Below are 21,999 nucleotides of genomic sequence, written 5' to 3' on the forward strand. Positions count from 1 at the left end.
AGGGACCCCAAATGGATTTGCTTCCTGAAATTATCTTTTCTTTCAGACTAATGTTGATGAGAAAAAAGTCTTGTTTGCAAAATGGAATCAGAGCTTCTATGTTGATGTTTTCATTTAGATTATTCTGCTCTTATTTCTTGCTTTCTGCTTAATTCAGTATTGGGGACAGTCTGAGGAAAATGTCTTCAGAAATAAACACTGACACAGTCACACCAAAACAGATCAGGAGACTTTCACCTGCTGGTGTGTTGTTTCATTCTGCAGAGCACCTGGGCAATTACTAGAATCAGGGAAGTGTGGCTTTGAAAATAACTGTTACAGCATTTTTCACTAAGCTATACAGCTTTTACCATATAAAGATGAAATGTTTCAAATATGGACTCCAAGAATTGTAAAGAGCATCAGCTCACCTCTGGCTGCAGAATATGACTTTCCCACTCTCTCTGTGATTCTTCTCCACAGGTCTTACAACACACACTTTCCAGAATCTGCCCACATTTCATCACCCACTTTTGCCCTAGTCTCAGCCTCGTCATCTCCTGCCAGGACCTCTAAATAATCTCCTGAGTGGTCAGCTTCCCCTCTCACCTCCTCCCTACAGCCCATGCTTCATACAGCTGCTAAAGTGGTCTTCACAGGGTTTGGCCAACTTTTTCTCATAGGACCAGATAAACGGTATTTCAGGCTTTCAGGCCATATTATCTTTGTTACAACTACTCAACTCTGGTGTCATAGTAAGAAAGTATGAAATCAAGCATGAAACTAGCCACTCACTGAGCATAGCTCAAGGCATGTGCACGGCTGTGCTCCAATAAATTTTATTAACACAAACTGAGGGTAAACCCACTGGGCAGAGTTTGCCAACCCCTATTTTAAAACTATCAGAACCTGTCACTGTTGCTGAGGCCCTCATTCGTCTTCCTGTTCTAGGCAGGATAAAATCTGCACTGCTGGTAAAGGCTTACCTCTCTTGACCTGCTTCTTCACAACCCTAACCAGGCACCCTCCCCACTGTGTCCCTAACAAGATCTAACTCCTCTAACCCTCCAGCTATAACTTGCCATGCTGGGCTCTCTCTGTCTCCTGAGACCTGGTCCACTCCCATCAGCACTTGGCTGGGGTATTTTTGGTTTCATTTTTAATCAGTTGGGTTTTAATTCAAGCTCATTTCTGCTGAAAGCTTTTGACTCTCCTGTGGAAAATACTGTTCACCATCCCTGTGGTAATGACTATTATCTCTTTTACAGACTCACTGTCTTCAGAGTCCTTCATTATTTCAAGTGATCTTATTTTGCGTATTTCTTTGTGTTATACCACTACAAAGAACATCAGCTCTGGGAAGGCATGGATTTTGCTTTCCTGATATCCAGAGGCATCCTTGAATCATAGTTGGTGCACAATTTATTGTTTGCTGAATGAATGAATGAATAGATGAGTGCAGTTTGTTTAGTGTGAGTGCAGATTCTAAGTATTAAGTATTGATAGAGGAAAAAAATAATTCCCTAAAGGCGTGATTGAGCCAAAGTAAGGAAATGATGTGGAATTTTTTTACATCTTACTTGTATGAAACATTAGTAAGTAGAGGTTTAAATTTCTTCAAGTTTTCTGTCAAACCAGTTACGGCTTTAGCAAGCAGCAGAGTTTAGCATACATAGTTTTTTGTAAAATGATAACTTACTAAGGGATTAAGTGGAGTTGCTGAAACAAGTGTATTTTAAGAAATGTCTCTCTCTGGTGTCATGTGTCAGACTCAGACATATCGCTTGAGTTCTGTCTTTCTACAGAGCAGGGCCATACAAAGTAAATGCAACACAAGTCACATGTATAATTTACAATGATTATAACCACATTATAAAAAGTAAAAATAAACAGGAGAAATGACATGTAATAGTATTTTTACTTAACCCAATCTATCTAAAATAATATTTCAACATGTATTAAATACAAAAAGATTAATGAGATCTTTTTGCATTCTTTCTTCTGTACTAAGCCTTTGAAATCCAGTGTGTGTTTTATACTTAATGGAACATCTCAATTTTGTCTAGCCATGTCATGCTTGATGACTAATTGTTACTGTACTGGACCAGGCAAGACTATAGCTGTTTGCCTGTGTGACTATTGTTTAGAAGCTATAACAGGCTACGTCACTTCAGCCGTGTCACTTGAAAACTTCGGGACTCCACCTTTTTAGTGATGTTAGCTTTGCTAATAGAGGAAAATTCTCTTTCTTCACTAATCTGTCTGTGAATCTCCCAATATAAGAAAGATGGTCTGATCATAAAGGGCACATTATGGCTTTTCAGGAAAACATTAATAACAATATCATGTGTTTAACTGTACATTGAACATGCCCCAAGTTATTATTCAAGGCTAAATTTCATGGTACAAACTACCCAGCTTTTATACATCATTCACGGCAAGGTGTTACACATTGAAAAATCCTCACCAGAGAAAAGAACTTCTGTTCACAAGATCATCTTGAGAAAAATCTGACTATGTAGTAGGAAAGCCTCTTTTGTCTTGATACCACTAGACATGTGAAAATGTTCTCCACCAAGAACACTGGCATTTTCCCCTTTATAAGGTTTTTTTCAGTCATTCGTCAGTGTGCTACATATCATTTTTCTAAATAGTATTGTCAAATTATATTGAAAGAGATACATATGGAAAAAACACAGAAACCCATTCTGACAGAAGTGGATTATTATACTTACTTGAGGGTAGGTGGTTTTTAGTTTAATTTCTTATCCCCAATTTCTATATACTATGGTTGTTTTCATGGTATATTCAGAAGGTCTTGAGCTATTTACAGCAACCTAGAAATCAGACCTGGGGACAAGGGAGAATAGCTGGGGAGCTGAAGACAAGTGCATTTCTCCTTGCCACTTGCATGTGGGGCCACTGTGCGTTTGAGAACTGTGAACCACAAACATGCCCGCTAGATAGAAAAGGGCTCCCTTAGCTTCTCAGCCTGGCTTCCTAAGTCCTCTTCTCTTCCTTTCTCTCTGCTCTACCTTATCTGCCCTCCCTCTGCTTTTCTCCACTTGTGAGACCTACAGACATGTAGCAACAGCTGAAGGACAATAGAAGCTAAAGCCAAGTGGGAAATCATAGTGTGTTTGGGCATAAAACATTGAAGGAATTTGCTGTATCACCTCTTCACACACAGAGCCTATATTGTATTTGATATTATTAGCTTGTACTATTTTATTTTCAAAGTAGCTCAGTATCAGAAAGAATTACTCTGGCTATGAAGCAAAGACAATGTGCCAGTCTGTCTCCTTCCTCTCTTCTTCCTTTCCCCATCTTGCCCCTTACCGCCCTCATTCTATGCTCAGTCCCAAAGGACTTTGGTATTTATAATTCAGAATCTATTTGTTTCTACAAACAATAGCCAGGAAACAATGCAAGGATCAAATCTGGCAAGAAAAAAAAACTCTCTGACTGCCATTTAACAACAACAACAACAACAAATCAACAACAACAGAATCCCAAAAATTCTCTAAAAATTGAATTTGAGGACACTTGCAAACAGTTTTTCTATAAGAAAACTCGACAGGATTTTATTTAAATCTGGCCTTTTCTATTAGAATATTTTATAGTCTTTGTTAACTTAATCAAACAGTAGGCAAACAAGCTGTCCAGAACTGTGTGTCTTAATCTCTTCTGTAACAGTTATTAACATGACATCTAAAAAAAAAATGACTTGAACATATATGTAATAAATATTACTTACACTAGAAGCAACCACAAATCTCTTTGAAATACAAAGAAATCCCACATACACTAATACATCAAGGGGAAAAAAATCCTGATTTGGCTTTCAAAATCATCAGTTTTATCCCCAGGAAATAGGTCCAATTTACTGACAGCTATAAGCTGGACAGTAAATTAACTCTATAATATCATCTCTGCTGTTGTTAAACTATGGGTCCCATTCAAGAATCATCGTCCAGCTGTTCCACGAAGCCCACATAAAGATACACCAACCCTGAAAGTAACCTCTTTCCCAGTTTTTGCAAAGGCACAGGATTTATGGGGATCTATTAGGGAAGCCAGGCTAATAAAAACAGGAAAATACCCTAGTGCTCTTGGCAGTGCACTGTGCTTATATAAACCTCTTAGAAGATATAGGCTAAACATTACCTGACATACATCTCAGCAATGTTCTCCTAGGGCAGTCTACCCCAGCAACAGAAAGAAAAGCACAAGTAAACAAACAAATGGGACCTAACTGAACTCACAAGCTTCCGCACAGCAAAGGAAACCATAAGCAAAACAAAAAGACAACCGACTGAATGGGCGAAAATACTCGCAAATGATTCGACTGACAGAGGCTTCATTTCCAGACTACATAATCAGCTCATACAACTTAATAACCAAAAAACAAACAACCCAATCCAAAAATGGGCAGAAGACCTGAACACGCATTTCTCCAATGAAGACATACAAATGGCCAACAGGCACATGAAGAAATGCTCAATATCTCTCATTATCAGATAAATGCAAATCAAAACTACACACTGGTCAGAAAGGCCATCATTCAACAAGTGTTTAAGCTTCTCTGTCCGAGGTGATATTCTTGCTCTTCAGTGAATGAAATTCTAGGGGAAGCTAGCCAATAATGTTCAACAATGCAGTCTATGGAGCGTGACTAGGAATAAATAAATCTGTCCAATGAAAAGTTTGTTTCTAACAAGTCCTATTTTCTCCCATGGTTTTCTCTGCCCTCAAACTGCAAATGTCTATAGTAATGACAGTCATCAAATTCCTCCTAAGAGCAGAGTGATGGGTATGGCAAAACAGGACTGACAGAACATTAGAAATAAAAGCATGTCTTTCCTTCTTACTTTTTAAACCTTTTGTGATGTTCTTTTCTAGAGCCAAATCTTCCATTCCATAAGGAAAAAAAAAAAACTTCTGATATGTAAGTTGCTGAAGTAATTACTTCTTATAGCTATTTTTTGAAGAATTGAGGATTTTAGATAATAAAAAAGATTTTGATCTATTTTTTTCCTTTTTATGATTTCACTATTATTAGGACCCTGAGTAATATAAAACTGCCTCCTCCAAATTCCGCTTTTTAATTTAGGATAGCTAGGCCTCTAGTCTGATGCTTGTTGTAGGCAGTCCTTTCTGAAAAGATTAAGATTAGATGGAAAGACAGTGGAAATCTGTAAAATTCTCAAAACTGAGAACAATGTATGAATCCATTTATTAGCACCCAAAAATGAGAAGGGGTGTAATTCATGCTAAAAAGAATAAAAGGAATAAAAATAATTCTTAGCAAATGTAGTAATTTTTAAGGGTTGATCCAAAGAACGTATACACAAGAAAATTATATAGTTAAAAGACTCATGTTGATTCATAGGTGATTGAATTAAGGCAGGTTATCAAAGGAAAATTGTACAGCATCACAATTCAAAGATAAAGCCCTGAAAATTTAAGAAGTTTAATAAGCTTGGAGATGACTCATTTACAAGTAAAAACCTGACATCTGAAAACATTACAATGATAAAAGGAAAATTTGATTGAAATAATCTTCCAGTAGGGTGACGGCTCTGATATGTTTGGAGGGTTCTAAGTTTTGAAGCCTACCATAGGATTTAAGTACACAGCATCTTAAAATGTCAGAGATGTTAGCAGCTACTAGAAAACCATTTTGTAGCATCAATAATGTGCACACACAGCCACTTCTCAGAAGCAACACCTGGAAGAGGTCCTAAGGATGTTATGGACATCTGTTTGCTTTCATTTGCTTAGAAACCAAGACACAGAGTTAACTCTCAACTTTCCCAGCTTACCCCTTCAAAATAGTTTTTGAATCCTGACTCCTCTCTAGCTAGGTTATCTGGGATACATTTGCTAGTCTCTGCACCTCAGTTTCCTCATTTTAACACAGTATCTACCAATAGGATTGCTAAAAAGATTAAAGCTCTTGAAAGAGGGCCAGGCATGTCGTAGTTTCTCAACATGATGAGAACTTAGCATTTGCTGTGGTGTGGAGGTGGCCTTTCGTTGCTTCACTACCTAGCAGAAAAGATGGTTTGGGAGGGCTGTGTGTCAACGCACCCAACTGGAGGTGCAGAGGGAGGTGAAATTGATAGTTTCACAATCTCTGACTTATTCCCTTGTGTTTCAGACAGTGTGTTGAATTCTCAGGGTCTTATCTAAGACAGAGAGAAAATTTAATAGTAATGATACAGGATGAACATTTTCATGGCAAAAACTGAACCAGAAAAATACACACTGATTCTAATTTTATTGTAGATAAAATTAATTAGGTAAGCAAGAATATAGATTGATAGATGATTGATAGATAAATAGATATAAAGTTATATTTCAGTTATATCACAGGTAGTTCTTGAGATATGGAGTATTTGATCAGTTAATATATATGCATGCACGTTAAAATTGGTAAGCATTAATATAATAAATTCCATCTGCTATAATTACAGTCTTATGTTACAGCAGGGATTACCAACAACCTTATGTTGTACCAACTACAGGTTCTCAATATTAGGAAAAAGAAATAAAAGCTAATACATTTCTCTAAAAAGTTAACTGCCAAACACTGCAAAGCACCTCCTTACAGGGGTAACATTCAAGTTGATTAATACAATATTTTTTCCCACAAGTGGAATCATGTCCCTATAATTCAAGGATCCTGATGAAGTAATGGTAAAGTGAAATTTTTGGCAACTGGCAATATAGCCATATTATATAGATCACTTTTGTTATGATTTGTCAAAGAATCTTAAATTTTCTCCTAACTAAACTTGAACAAGCACAAATTATAGATCTCTTTCCATATTCTCTGCAATAACATTTGCAGTAAATTTAATTTATACTACTGTCCCAGGAATCCAGTGCTATACTGTCATTGAGATTATTGAAATGGTAGTTCTGCTAGATGATCTAGCAATCCAAATGGCAGAACTTGGACCAATCTCGTCTGTATTAAAATTACCTTCTCTGTAAGAAACCTATCTTTCCTTTTCATTCACAATTTTGCCTCTATTTTGAGCTTTATGAATAATTGCTTTTCTACTAATCAAAAACAAATTCTAGTATACTAGATACACTACAATTGATCACTGTAAATACTAATGTACTTATATAGTACTAACGTACTACTGTGGTGGGGCTCCCATGGGCCGCAGGACCACCTGGCCCACAAGGTGCCAGGGACCCAACTCCACTTCCCCTTTGCAATTTACACCTGAGCAATATCCAGCATGACATGTCTGAAGAACTAAAAGAAAGCCAAGACCACTGACATACTGAGTGGAGGAGAGCGGCATGAAGTGGATAGACAAGGAGGCAGGGACCAGATCACACAAGGACTTGTAGGCTGAGGGGAGGAGTTCCATTTTCATTCCAGGTCTGGTGGGAAATGACAGGGTCCAGTTTGCATATTTGAGAGATGCCTCTGGTAGCTCGCTGGGGATGGGCTGGACAGAGGCAAGAGGGGGAGGGGACATCGTGTCAAATTGGACCGAAGGAGGCAGAACTACGGAGAGAGTAAAAAGATTAGTGGTTGCCAGGGGGCTGGAGAGGTGGAAGGGATGAAGAGGTGGAGCACAGAGGATTTTTAGGGCAGTGAAATGAGTCTGTATGACACTACACAATGGCAGCTACAAGTCATCACACACTTGTCAAAACCCATAGGAATGGGTTCAGCGCCATGCGGGAACCCTCCTGTAAACTATGGACTTTGGGTGATGACGTGTCCATGTAGGTTCACCGACTGTAACCAGCGTTCACTAGTGGGGGTTGCTGACAGTGGGGGAGGTGGTGCCAGTAGGGGGAGAAAGGGTACACAGGAAATCTCCGTACTTTGTACTCAATTTTGCAGGGAACCTACCTAAAACTGCTCTAAAACATAGAGTTCATCTGTTAAAAACATTAAATTCACCTGTTTCTGTTCACTTGTAAAAAATGTGGCCATAAGTAAAGGTAAACTTTCACGTGTGGCTCTCATCGTGTCTCTCCAGGCTAACACGGAGTGAGAAGGGATGGTGGTGGTTTGGACTAGGGCAGTGGTGGGAGAGGTGCAGTGGAGAAGGCACAGCTGAGATGGGTCTTTGGAGAGAGCACTGGCAGCTCTTGCTGTTAAACTGGATGTCGGGGGTGAGGGAGAGGAAGGGGAGTATCAGAAATGGTAGCGTTGGTTCTGGCTTGAGCACTTGGATGCACGGTGGTATCACTGCCTTGAATGGGGAAGACTTAGGGGAGGCGAAACTTTGGGAGGCAGGCGGGGGTGGAGAGCTGCATATTCCTTTGGGACAAAGTGACTTTGAGGTACCTGTAAGATGCCAAATAGCAATGTCAAGCGGACAGTTGGATGTCTGGGCCTGGTCCTCAGGAGCAAAGTCTGGGGAGAAAATCTCAATTTGGAAGCAACCACTTGGGAAAAAACAAGGTCCCTCCTCTGGGTCTGAATCTCACCACAGACAGACAGTCAGACACAGATGGACAAAGATGTCAGTGCACACCCGTGCTCTCCCAGTTACAGCAAAACCTTCTGAATATGCAAATGTTCTCTCTGGACAACCTGTGGTCTCTGCAAGTCACCAATTCTGCCACTTTGCTCCCCTCCCCCCAGCCCCTAAACTCCCTTTCTGGGTTCCCACCTCCCAAACTTCCCTGGCAAAAACTATGGCACAGAGGCCCACCGCAGACAGCCTTTGCCAGTGAGCTGTGGGTCAGGATGTTTGCACAAATGCCTCACAGCATCATTTATCTTGAGGGATGTCAACTCAAAAAATGTTAGTTCATGTCAGTTGCTGGAAATGCCAAAAATCAGCTTTCTTTCATCAGAAAATGGAATAATTAACTTTGCAACTGTGTCCCAATCTGCTAATTAATGGGTTTTCCCCATGTGATTTGTTACACAGCGAGCAGAATAGCAGCCTGGGCCCCTGGAGGATTCCTGCCTCCCCTCCTCTCCACCCTCGGAGTCAGAGTTGGAAGAAGTTACAGGAAAACCAGTGGAGGAAAGCAAGGCTGGAGGAAAACGCTGCTACTTAGGGACCGAGAGTTCTCCTTTTCCTTTCAAAATCCATCTCTCACCACTTGGCTCTCCCACATTGCTGTCCCCAGCTGATCTCAAAATTGTGGTGGTTAGTCTTAGTTGACGGGCTCAGCCAACACCTGTCACCCAAACTTGGAGGTCAAATCAGATGCCTCTCTCCCTCACCCGAGATGGTAGGGGGCAGTGGTTAAATCCTGGAGGTACACAGATGTGGGCTGCAGTGCCAGTCTGAGTTCCTACCAGCTGTGCGCCCAAAGCAAAACACTCCCCCGGCTCCCCTGCCAACCACCTCATTTCTAAAATGGGATTCGTAGTAGACCTACATCAGCAGGTTATTGGAAGCTTAAAGAAGATGACAAACACAAAGCCACGGGCATGCCGTTTCAGACGTGGTAAGTCCTCAACAAACAGGGCTATTAGTGCACCTCTTACCCCGTCTCCACCTATACTGCCCCTGACATGGCTCAAGCTCCTCCTCTGTCCACCTCTTCAATGAGGGTCAGTTCATCCCCACTGTGAGTGCTAGACAAGTTTTCCCACTGTGCAAATGTGAGCATGTGGTGGGCTAGACTACTGGTCCCAATTCTTACTCCACTGTATCAGGACTATCCATCCATACCCTTTGCCTGTAGCTCTGCAGAGCCTCCCGCTGTAGATGGAGTGTACTGCCCCACACCACTGAATGTGTCGAGTATTTTTAAATTTTAATTGTGGTAAAATACACATAAAATTCACCACTTTCTCCTTCAGCAAGCTACTATCAACATTGGCTGCTAATAGCTTTTACCCCCTCCTTTCTCTGGAGAATTGCCATTGCCCAAACAGGATCTGCCAGCTTGTAGCCAGTGATTGACTGACAAGGGAGGGGCCTTTCCAAGGGCCTTAAGATGGGACCAAGGCCGGGGTGCCCTTTTTGCCTCTCCATTGGACCATGTTGAAGTTGACCTCCAGCTGACAGCACATCCTGACTTAATATTCTTCATCTGCTTTATTGTGTTTCCTTAACTTTCCTTCTCCTGAGAGCAGTCCCCTGCTAAAACATTTTCACAATAACCCCCATGAGCAGTAACAGATGGTTGTCTTAAGCCACTGACTATTGAGGTGTTTTGTTACGTGGCATTATGAACTGATACAATTAGAGCACATAATACACGGAATTCTATCCAGCCATTAAAAACAATGATGAGGGCTTTACATATTGACTCCAAAACAAGTCAACAAGGCAATGTTGCTTGAAAAACAAAGTTGGCCCCAATAGAGCACATATAGCAGCATTTTTCTGTTAAAGAAAGTTAGTATGTGCTTCCATGAGAGATTCAGGTACAGAGAAATGTCTGGCTGGGACTTCAGTGGTTAACAGTGTCTATTACTGTGTGGTGGGATTATAGACAATATATTCCTTTTGTCTTTCCACTTATTTTATACCATTTGGTGTTTAAATTGAATTTTCTTTTTTATCTGAATTAAAGTTCTTTAAAAAAATATTTACCAACTTAACCATATTTAACCATACACTTTAGCAGTGTTAAGTACCTTCACATCATTATGCAACAAAACTCCAGAACTCTTTTCATCTTGTAAAACTGAAACTCTATCAATTGACCAACAATTCCCCATTTCTCCCTCCCCTCACCTCTAGCAACCACCATCCTACTTTCTTTTCTGTCTCTATGGATTTGACTACTCTAGGTACCTAACATAAGTAGAGTCATACAGTATTTGTCCTTTCTTATTTCACTCAGCATAATGTACTCCTGGTTCATCCATGTTGCAGTCTGTGTCAGAATCTCCTTCCTTTTTAAGGCTGACTAATATTCCTACTGATGTTGGGCTTAGCCATGTGACCTGCTCTGTCCAGTGCAATGTTAGAAGGATATGATGCATGCAGGAGCTTTACATGTGCTTGCATAGCTTAGCTTGGTTTCATGTACTCTGATGAAATGCCATGTGAAAATTAGGCCCCAGATAGCTGCTGACTCTTCATCCTGGATCCCAAAATGAAGACACAGCAGACCTGAGCCCAGATGGAAGCCTGGAGTCCAGCCTGGCCCAGCCAAACCCAGTCAAGGTTAACTAAAAGTCAGATGACCTGTGAACATTAAAATACATCTTTGGGATTGTTTGTTAATGCAGCAAAAACTACTCCCCTGCAATGCCACCTCTGCCCAGAGCCCTTCCTCCCTGGGTGCATTAAATGTGTACTTCCTGAATAGAGATGGAGGCTCTCACCTTAAGAGAGCTCTTGATCACCATCTTGTCCCTGCTATAGGCGTGCCTTCTCCCATCACAAGAATACCACCAGGCAACTCACAGACCACAAATGCTCATAGACTAAATTGGGATGTTTAAATCACGATGTTCATTAAACCAATTAAGACACAAAGCAAAAAAAAATCAAGAAAAAAAGATTTGAGGTTGGTTGGCACATTTAAGATGGGGTACATCTTAAATGGGTGGGTGGAAGGACCAAATGACCCCAGAACCCTGAGGTACGCAATGTTCATATGTCCTGTCTCTCTGTCACATCAGCCTTCCCTGCTGATGTATGGTTCAGAGGACCAGAGTTAAAGTTTCAGCAAGGGGGTCCAATAGACAGAAGGTGCTGGGGTCACACACATGAGTCTATTGAAGAGATAAAGTCAAGTACATATGCCTAGACCCTGCTGCAGCTGGACCACTCACCTCTGAACAGCCATGGGTTTTACCTGCATGTCTTGGACAGACTGTATGTTGGGGCTGAACAAGACCAGGATTGGTAACACCAGTAGGTGGTCAATTTAGGGAAGACCTAGCTGTCAAATGACAAGTGACACAATCATGACGTGGCCTTTCCACCCATTTCTATTTATGGTACTACTGTCTGTTCTATCACATATGTCATTTCATTTATGATTAGCCGTTTACTAACATTCTTACTACCTATATTTTTAACACATCTTACGAATTCTGCCTGAGTCTCACAAGCTCATTCATGGTGTATACTTGAAATATCCTCTAAGTTTTGCCTCTGTTGCATAATGCCAAGTGCTTCTTATGAGGTTCATCCATCTTTTTGTTTTCTTGTCCTTTTAGAAGAACTACATATTCTCAAATAATACAGTAAATATGCAATACATTTTTCAAACTACCCACTTTCCTGCAACTCTACCACCCAGCCTTGGTCCAAACCGCCACCATCTTTCACCCCACTGGCCTCTTAACTGCTCGCCCTGCTGCCACAATGACTGCCTACAAAGTAATCAGAGGGTGGCTTCAGAAAAGGAAAATCTCTTCCTGTTCAGACTGGCTATAAAGTCTAAACTCCTGAGTGGCATTATGACCTACTGTGCTACAATGACAATTGCCTCTCCTCTCACTTCATGTCCCGCCATTCCCATCTCCCCACACTGTGCCCTCTCAGCACCAGCCCCATCCAGAATGAGCTCCTTTCCATGTACCTGCTCAACTCACTCCATGAATAGATACATCTTTTTCAAACTGTCCTTCTGTCCAAGTCTGGGTGGGAGGAAACGGGGATTGAACCTGTGATGTATTTCACGATAGACACTTTAAGAATTTAGGAAGTTATCAGACCAGATGTTCAAAATCTGCTCTCTTGGGGACAATTCTCATTCATGTATTCATTTAACACGTATTTATGAGTGCCCACCAGGTGCCAGGCACTGAGCAGGTGCTAAAGACAGGCGGATGAGTAAAACAGACATAGTCTCCCAAATCACAGGCCTCTCCAAGAATACCCCATTCCAGGCCCCATCCTGCTCTGTAATCTGGAAGGTTCACCCCCGAAAGCAGCGCCTGCCAGATGAAAGCAGGCTCCGGGAAGCTCTGAGTACTCATGGCCTCTAAGCCCATCTTGCACTCCACTCTTCATCCTGCTCCCTGGCTTCTGGCCTCTGGGTCTATTTCCTGTTATCAGCCCACTGCTTGGATTTCTGACTCTCTGACTTCTGATTTCCCTCATAAATTCAAGCCCCAAACCAGGCCCAGGTATTGCAGCCTTGACCTCAGCATCAGCACCCGGAAGTCCACCCCACCAGTCTGGAAGTCCACTCCACCAGTCTGGAAGTCCAAGGCACCAGTCTGGAAGTAGTTTTGGCCTCACTCTTCCCTGCGCCTCTATGGGACAGTGCCTGCCTTCCATGAACAGCGTTATCTGTGGGCTGGGCTGGCTCTCTACTTCCCCTCAGGCCCATGAGCCATTGTGCCCCGCCACTGAGGCACAACTCGGAAGCACCATCTCTTTGGGCTCTTTTTCCTGCTCTGTCTGAACTGAGCTCATTTACTTAAAATTAGTTGGGAATGAAAAAAGCCCCTAGTTTATCAGCATGCTGTGATTCCCCTCCTGCCATCCCCCTGCAGCATGATGGATTGCCTGGTGCTGGGACACAGCCCCAGTCAAGGAGTCAGCAAGCTCCACATGGTCCCCAGCACAGACAGGGAGGCCCAGTCCTGACCATGATTCATTAGCTCCGCAAAGCCTATTGAGCGGAGTTCCATCAAGACTGATGCTTTCTCCTTGTAACAGCATTTCCAAAAAGTTTCTATTACATTTTGATTATGTTTATAGCATCTCGCTGGTCTAGGGGAAGATGCAATCTTGTTCCCAGTGTGTGTCTTCGTGGGCTGTCTCCGTACCTTGCATGGCCCTGCCTGCTTGGCCTCTGTCCCTGAGAGCCCCTCACTTGCTGGGCAGTGAGAAAGACCTCTGTTGCCTCTCAAGATCAGGTTCGAGGAAGCCAGGATCCACTCACCTGGTGCCCAAAGTCCACTCTGTCCACTCTCAGGCAGCTCTGATTTTTGAGCACAAACCCCAAAGGTGTTCTAAGGCCTGGTAGGTAAAGAGAAAACCGGAGAGCACAGATGTTTCCTGAGGCCTGCTAGATATCGGGGAAGGAACCATGGCACAGTACAGGGCCTTGTCAAATGTCTGGTAAACTCCATATTTAAATTGTGTGTGTGTGTGTGTGTGTGTGTGTGTGTGTGTGTGTGTGTGTGTGTGTGTTGTATCATAGGTCATCCCACAGGGGATCTGAGTGATTTACAGGAAATGGTGAAAAATGAATAAAGAATAAGAATTAGGACCAGGAAAATGCAAATCAGCTAAAAATGTTAAGACCAAAAGTAAAAAATAAAATATATATACAGCAATATATATCTACTTTATTTTCTACTTACATGAGATGACGGATGTACACATGTACACTAAACTTACTATGATAATCACTTGAAGATGTATGTAAATCAAATCATTCTGTCATACACCTTAAACTTATATCATGCTGTTTGTCAATTATATCTTAATAAAGCTGGAAGGAAAAAAATTAAATTAAAATAATACATATTTATATAATATATAAGTAAATATATATCTAAATACATATTATTTTAAGTTTATATTTTATCTTAATATATAATTACTAAATATAATGATAATTTATATATATATATAAAGTAAGATCCCACACAGCCTATGCTTCGGCTTTTAATTTGGTCTGAGTTTCCTGATAGTCAAAGAGAAAAAGGAAACAAAATTAGTTACTTAGGTCTTACTGTCATTAATAAAAGAATGAAAAAAGCCAGTTCCCCAAGGGACTCTTAGGGTTTCTTCAATTGTGAGTCTAAAGGAAATTTCGTATTAGGGAGTTCTTAATTACGACTGTAAGAAATGTGTTAAGCCAGTTAAAATGTTTCTCATTCTGACACTACTGACATTTTTGGATGGATAAGTTTTGCTGTGGTGGGGTCCATGCAGTACATTATAGAGTGTTGGCCTCTACCCACTAGATGCCCCTTGCATCCCCCTCCTCAGCTGAGACAACCAAAATGTCTCCAGACACTGTCAAATGTCCCCTGGGGCAGAGTTACTAGATTTAGCAACGAGAAATTCAGGATGCCCAGTAAAATTTGCGCTTCAGATAAATAACGAAAAATATTTTAAGTATGCCCCATGCAATATTTGGGACATACTTATACTAAAGAATCATTCCACTTTTTATCTGAAATTCAAATCTAACTGAGAATCCTGTATTTTATTAAATGACCCCTCCTGATAAACAACATCTTTTGGTGGGAACAAGATCCCCAGGATACACTGCAAGGAGCCCACTCCCTACATCAGATTTTTTTAAGTGTTATAATAGTGAAAATGTGTTTTCCCCCCAGTGCTTCTATTTATTTACATGTAACCAACAATTTGTCTTCTGTTTCATATCTTTTTTAACTGTGAAACCCCACTGTGAAGTATCTTGCAAATAAGTTGTACAAATGTTTTTATCAAAAAAAACCTCTGATTGATTAAACACTGAGTTAATGCCCTCAAGATAGCAGATAATGGAGCCAGGGGGTTCCAGAAAGCTCTTTCTTGTAGCATCTATACAACAAGAAGATAACTCTACAATGCAATTTTTTAAAAGCAATTCTTTGTAATTCTAAATAATATCCTTCTACATCATTTTCTGCTTGATGCAAGGTTAAAACCTAGAGATACTTCACTACAACCTGCCCCTAGCCTACCTGCCCAGAATCCCTTGGCAAAAAGGTAACAGGTGAGTTTCACCTGCTGGCTTGGAATGACCCCATGCTGGGCTTCCTGTGGCCATTGGGATTACCATCTTTAGAAATAATCCATTCTCAAATTAATTCTAAAAACTGGCTAGGCATTTAGAAAGATAGCAAGTTGGATACCTCCCTCTGTGTTCATTCCAAAATAAATTTTGGATATATCAAATATCTTAAGCATAGAAATGAAACCATAATAGTACTAGGGAAAAAATACAGGATAACTTAGAATGTCAGAAAGGGAAAAGTCTTTTTGTGTTACTTTCTGGACAAGATCCAGGAGCTGTTGAAAAAAACAAAAGATTGAGAGATTTAACTACATTAAAAATGTTTAACTCTCTGCACAGCCAACAGAAAAAAAAGGAAGGCAGCAAACTCTGGAAATAATATAAGCAACATAAAATAGAGAATTAATTTTTCCATTACATAAAGAGGCCCTCACAAATCAATAAAGGGAAAAAATAGAAAATTAGGCTTGAAAAAAATTAATGGAGAGTTCCCAGAAAAATATAAATGGCTTTTAAACACATGAAAGAGTGATCAACCTCTCACAGATACAAATTAAAACCATAATTTTAAACCTCTTTGTATCTATCAGATGGGCAAAGATCAAAGTGTTTAATAGCATGCCGGCGGTAAGAGTAGGAGGAAACAAAGACCGTGTTCTTGGGAACACGTGCGCTGGTGCTCGCCCGCGGGAGGCATTTTGGTAGCATGCATTCAAATTTTAAATTTTGAACTGTTTGTTATTTTTTTTATCATGTGTACGCATTCACTTTTCAAAGTGAAGCGCTTACAATTTTTTAATAAAAAATGCCCAATTGTGCTTAAGGAAATTTACCTTATGGAAACAACCAGAGACAGGTGCTAAAATTTATGCTCCAAAATATTTATTATAATATTATGTAGAATAATGAAAAATTAAAAACAACTTCTATGTCCAATAACAGAAGGTGGGTTTAAATGAATTATGGTATATCATACAGTAGACTATTTTATAGCCATTAAAAATCATATTCATAAAGTATGATTTAGGTCATAAGGAAATGATCATGATACATCATTAAGAGAAAAAACTTAGGTATAAAATTAGGTACAAAATGGTGTGATCCTGATTTTTTAAAACAGACACAGAGAGAAATGCCTGTGAGATAGGAAGGCTATTTCCCAAATGTTAGCAGCCATGTTCTCGGGGTTGTGGGTTTGCAGGTAATTTGTAGTCCTTTTTCATACTTTGTATAATTCCACATCTCCTATGAGAAGATATTAATTTTATAATAAAGAGCATTAAATTTTATGTGAAAAAAGAGAAAATTCCACTGGCTTACTAATGTGTAAATGAAAAATAAATTCCCACTAAGATGAATACCATGGAATACTACTCAGCCATAAAAACTGACAACATAATGCCATTTGCAGCAACATGGATGCTCCTAGAGAATGTCATTCTAAGTGAAGTAAGCCAGAAAGAGAAAGAAAAATACCATATGAGATCGCTCATATGTGGAATCTAAAAAACAAAAACAAACAAACAAACAAAAACAAAGCATAAATACAGGACAGAAATAGACTCATGGACAGAGAATACAGACTTGTGGTTACCGGGGGGGGGCGGGGTAGAGGGTGGGAAGGGATAGACTGGGATTTCAAAATTGTAGAACAGATAAACAAGATTACACTGTATAGCACAGGGAAATATACACAAAATGTTATGATAAATCACAGAGGAAAAAATGTGACAATGAGTGTGTATATGTCCATGTATGACTGAAAAATTGTACTGAACACTGGAATTTGACACAACACTGTAAAATGATTATGAATCAATAAAAATGTAAAATACTTAGAAAAAAAAAGATGAATACCAAGTTCCCTAGACTCTCCATGAAGCTTAGGGTCTGCCTTTATTAAATGAAAATGCTGGGTTCTAGTGGGGGACTGTTTGGGCACCAGCCTCACCTTGGGTAAAAGACTCAGGCATCGCAGAGAGGGCCATGTCTCAGTCCCAGGGGATTCACAAGAGGATGGGGAAAGGGGAGGGCAGAGGTGCTGGCCCCATGATATTACCTGGAACTCTTCCCCACAGGTTCTGGCTAAAACCACTAAAAACTATCCCCAGAAGAAAGCTAGAATAGCTCCTCCAAGTCCAACAAATCATCAAAGCCCACCACACCCAGGCAGGCCTCCCTGATAACACCTCCTCTGCTTTCTTAGGACAGTGTGGCACCACTCCTCAGATCCCCCATTATTTACTGTACTATAAAAAGTTTTTACTTTATTAATAACAGCTAACATTTATTTCACAACACACACTATGCTAAACACTTTATATTCATTAGTCTGTTCAACCTTCACAACAACCCTAGGACGAAGCCTCTATGTAAGTTGTATAGTTGAGCAAACTGATGCCCAGAGGGATCCAGTTACTCACTCAGAATCTTACAGACAGTAATGGCGGCACCAGGACTCAACTTAGTTCAGTTATTTCAAAGACCATCATTTCAACCATGATGAAATGCTGAACTCTTTAATGATGTGCTTCTCAGAATCAGAGACTTTTGCTTCTGGGCAGACCCTGCCAACTATTCATATCTCCTCCTGACCACAGCCACTGAATACTGCCTTGGGAAACTCTCAGCCCACATCACATGCATTTCTCAGACTGTCATTCAAGGTGTCCCAAGCTTCCTGGCCCCATGACCTCAGCTAAGCCAATCATGTTCATTCACTGGAGTCTCCAAAGGGTGATGTAGAGAGGCGCCCTGATTCTTGTAACTGGACTCTCCATCCTCGGAGCTGAACCTACTGACCTCATATGCTCCATAAAATTCCTGGTTTTGCTTGAGTTAGCCAGAGTTTGCTCAATTTAGTTTGCAACCTAACCCTACCTGAAAGGAAAAGTTCAAGAGTAAAAGACAAAAATTATCAACAAAATAAAAATTTAGCAAACCAAATTCAGCAACATGTGACCAAGTGGCATTTATCCAGGAGTGCAAGTTTGGGTTAACACAGAAACATCAATCAATGCAATACACCATATTAATAGAATAATGGATAAAAACCATGATCATCTCAACAGAGGCAGAAAAAGCATTGGGAAAAATCCAATACCCTTTTATTAACAAACCAGAAATATTAATAAACTGGAAAACCCACAGCTAGCATCATACTTAACGGTGAAAAACAAAACGCTTTTCTCCTAAGGTCAGAAACACAACAAGGATGTCTGCTCTTGCCACTTCTATTCAACATTGCACTACAGTCTCTACTCAGGGCAATTAAACAAGAAAAAGAAATAAAACACAAACAGAAATAAAGGAAGATTTTCCAGATTGTAAAACAGGAAGTAAAATTTTCTGTATTCACAGATGACATGATCTTATATATAGAAAACCCTAAAGAGTCTACAAAAAATTTTAAAAAATATAATGAGCTCAGCAATTCTGCAGTATATAAGGTCAATGTACTAAAATCCATTGTATTTCACACACTTGCAATAAACAATCCAAAAATAAAATTAAGAAAACATTCCATATCAAAAAGTATAAAATACCTGAGAATAAATTTAACAATGCAAGACTCATATACTTAAAACTACAAAAATATGATTGGACACAGTTAAAGAGGGCCTGAATAAATGGAAAGATGTCTAATGTTCATAAACATACTATTGTTAATAAGGCAGGATTCCTCAAATTGATCTGTAGTATCCCTACCAAAAATTTCAGATGACTTTTTTGCAGAAATTGACAAGGTGAGCCTAAAAATATATATGGAAATGCCAAGAGAGACAAAAACAATAGACAAAATAGACTAAACCATCTTGAAAAAGAACGATCACACTTCCCAATTTCAAAACGCACTATACAGCTACAGTAATCTACAGTTACTGACATAAAGACATAAAAACCTGCGGCCCGGGCCGGCTGGGTCCCCAACCCCAACATCCCCACCCCGCCACCGACCAGGTCCCAGCACCCAACTAATACCACCAGCGGCACGGGCCAGGCCACAGCCCCCAGCCCCACTTCCTCAGCTCACCTCCGCCCCATCCCCCGTCACAGTCTCCCCACCCACGGCCAGGCCTGGTCCCCAACTGGACCCCCAAGACCGCTCTGCTTTTCCTCACACGGAAGGTTCCGCCCCCACACTCTGCCCCTTGAGTCCTAAGCTACAGTCCCTACAAACCAAGCTGACCCCTTATGCCTCACTCCAGGTCCCCCCACCATCCAGAGATGATCCCCTATTCCCGGGATTACCCCCTACCCCTCATCCAGATCTCCCCAACTAAGAGCGCCCCTCACCCAGGGACGGCCACGTCACTCCTCAGCTGGGTCACTCCCACTTCCCAGAGGCCTCTCACCCCGCAGCCTGTCCCCCGTCACCACAGGATTCCCCCCTCACTGCCATTGCACCCCTACCGGGGCTGACCCCCTCACCCTGCCAGGGGCAGGATGGTCTGGGCCTGGTCACCATGGCGACAGCCGCCAGATGGGGATCTTGTGCAGTGCGCGGGCACACAGCCCCGTGTCCTGTGTCTAAGGCTCCTCAGAGCAGTGCACGGGAGGGTGGGGTGGGTAATAGAGGCACTAAGAATTGCCACCATGACGCCCTGCCTACCCAGGGCCTTATTTGAGCCAGCAGGTCAGGGTGGTCCTGGGCTGCACACTGCTCAACAGTGGGCCCTGGGTGGCTGATGGCCCGGATGGTGAACCGGACACCAAAGGCGGAGGCCCTGCGCACACGGACCTGCGAGGGGGAGGGTACGGCGATTCTGGGGATGGACAGCAGGCAGCGGCAGCAGTGGGGGCTAGGGGCGGCCCTGCTAAAGACAATCAAGTTGCTCCCATCACCCCCAAGGCCTGGCCTGGGGGAGGCCTCTTCTGCTCCAGCTTCATGGACCGCACTTCCCCCTGTCAGCCTCCTCCCGGGAGGCGGGCAGGGTGTGGTCAGTGGAGGCTGCAGTGGCGATGGTGAACTGGGGCTGCCCCTTGAGAGCACGGGGATTTGATCGCATTTCCCCGTCACTGTCACCACCCCGGCACACTGACTGCACCATGCCCTCCTCCCGGGAGCAGACTGACCCGTAACCTGTGACCTGCGGATGTGGGGCAGCAAAGGCCGCCCCCAGGACAGGACGCGGGGGAGATGGGAGCAAACCGACAGGCTCCCAGGGGCAGACCCCTCTCCCCGCTGCCGTCGCTGCCGCCGCCCCCGCACCCCGACAGCACCACGTCGCCTCCCAGAAGCAGGCTGGCCGCGAGTCGTGCACCCCGCGAACATAGGGGAGCAGCGGCCACCCCAGTCCAGGCAGCGGGGGAATAGGGAACAAACCCAGGGGCTCACACAGGGAAGCAACCATCCCCCCGCGGCGGCCCCGTGAGCGCACCGCACCCACCTGCTGGGAGCAGGCCATGACCCGAGGGCTGGTCAGAGGTGTTCCGGGGCCGTCCAGCATCCTCCCACATCCCGGGGCTGCACCCGCTTTTCCAAACATGGGTATAAGCGGCAACGAAGACGCGGGGCTCAAGGACTACTAATGTGGGGGCTGGGGGGGTGGGGCACCACGAGCCAGGGCGGCGGCCGGAATCCGCCTCAGGGTCCTAAGGGGCCGCGTGGCACGGGCCTCACCTCTGCAGCCCTCCCTGTGCGCCTCCCCAAGGGTACAGCCCACGCCTCACCCGCCGGCTCCCCGACCTGCGCGCCCACAGGAGCGCCCCCTTACCTGCCCGGCAACGGCACTCGGCGGCCCAGACCCCAGACCGCGTTCCTCCTCCAGGAGCTGGTCCAGGAGCACTCGGCTTCGGAGGCGCGACCGTCCAACACGCTCTGGGCAATTCCCGCGTCTGCGCATCTGTATGTCCTCGCGCATGCGCGCCCCTCCCCCCGCCAGCAGCGCGGATGCTTGGCCTTGGCTCCTGCTGCAAAGGGAAGTGGGGACTATAGTAAATGCATTACATTTTATTTTTGTTATATGAAATGGAGTGGAATAATTACAAGCAAAATAACATTTGTCACATAAATGAATGTGATCAAGGTACTCATTTGTATTAGAAAAACACTAAGAGATTTTTTTTCATATTTCAACATGATGTAGCATTTTACAAAACTTTGAAAAGAATTTTCTTAAAATGAGAATTGACTATCACATCACTTAAATACTGTTTTTCAATGTGAAATCGAAGGAATTTTTATAAAATGGCTTGTGAGATTGTATGAAAAGTTACTTTCGAACTTACATTCCAAGTAGCTTTAAAAAGAGTAAGGATGAAATATTTATACTTATTTGGTGAGCTGAGTACATAGAATTTTTGTATGGCCAATTTCATTTAGACAATTTTTAGTATAATTTTAGGATTTTGATGTAGTTTTCAATGTATCACTTATCATGTACATGGGGTTTT

General features: G+C 42.3%; 1 long non-coding RNA gene across 1 annotated transcript in view; it reads right to left on the reverse strand.

The window, feature by feature from the left end:
* LOC116278319 (uncharacterized) overlaps positions 1-21,427 on the reverse strand; it is a 42,865-nt gene extending 21,438 nt beyond the window's left edge. The window contains exon 1 of the long non-coding RNA XR_012059277.1: positions 21,321-21,427. This is a non-coding gene — a long non-coding RNA (uncharacterized lncRNA). The remainder of the gene's footprint in view (positions 1-21,320) is intronic.
* Between the last annotated feature and the right edge of the window lie 572 nt (positions 21,428-21,999).

Source organism: Vicugna pacos, chromosome 15 (genome assembly GCF_048564905.1).
Source record: "Vicugna pacos chromosome 15, VicPac4, whole genome shotgun sequence".
NCBI lineage: Eukaryota > Metazoa > Chordata > Mammalia > Artiodactyla > Camelidae > Vicugna > Vicugna pacos.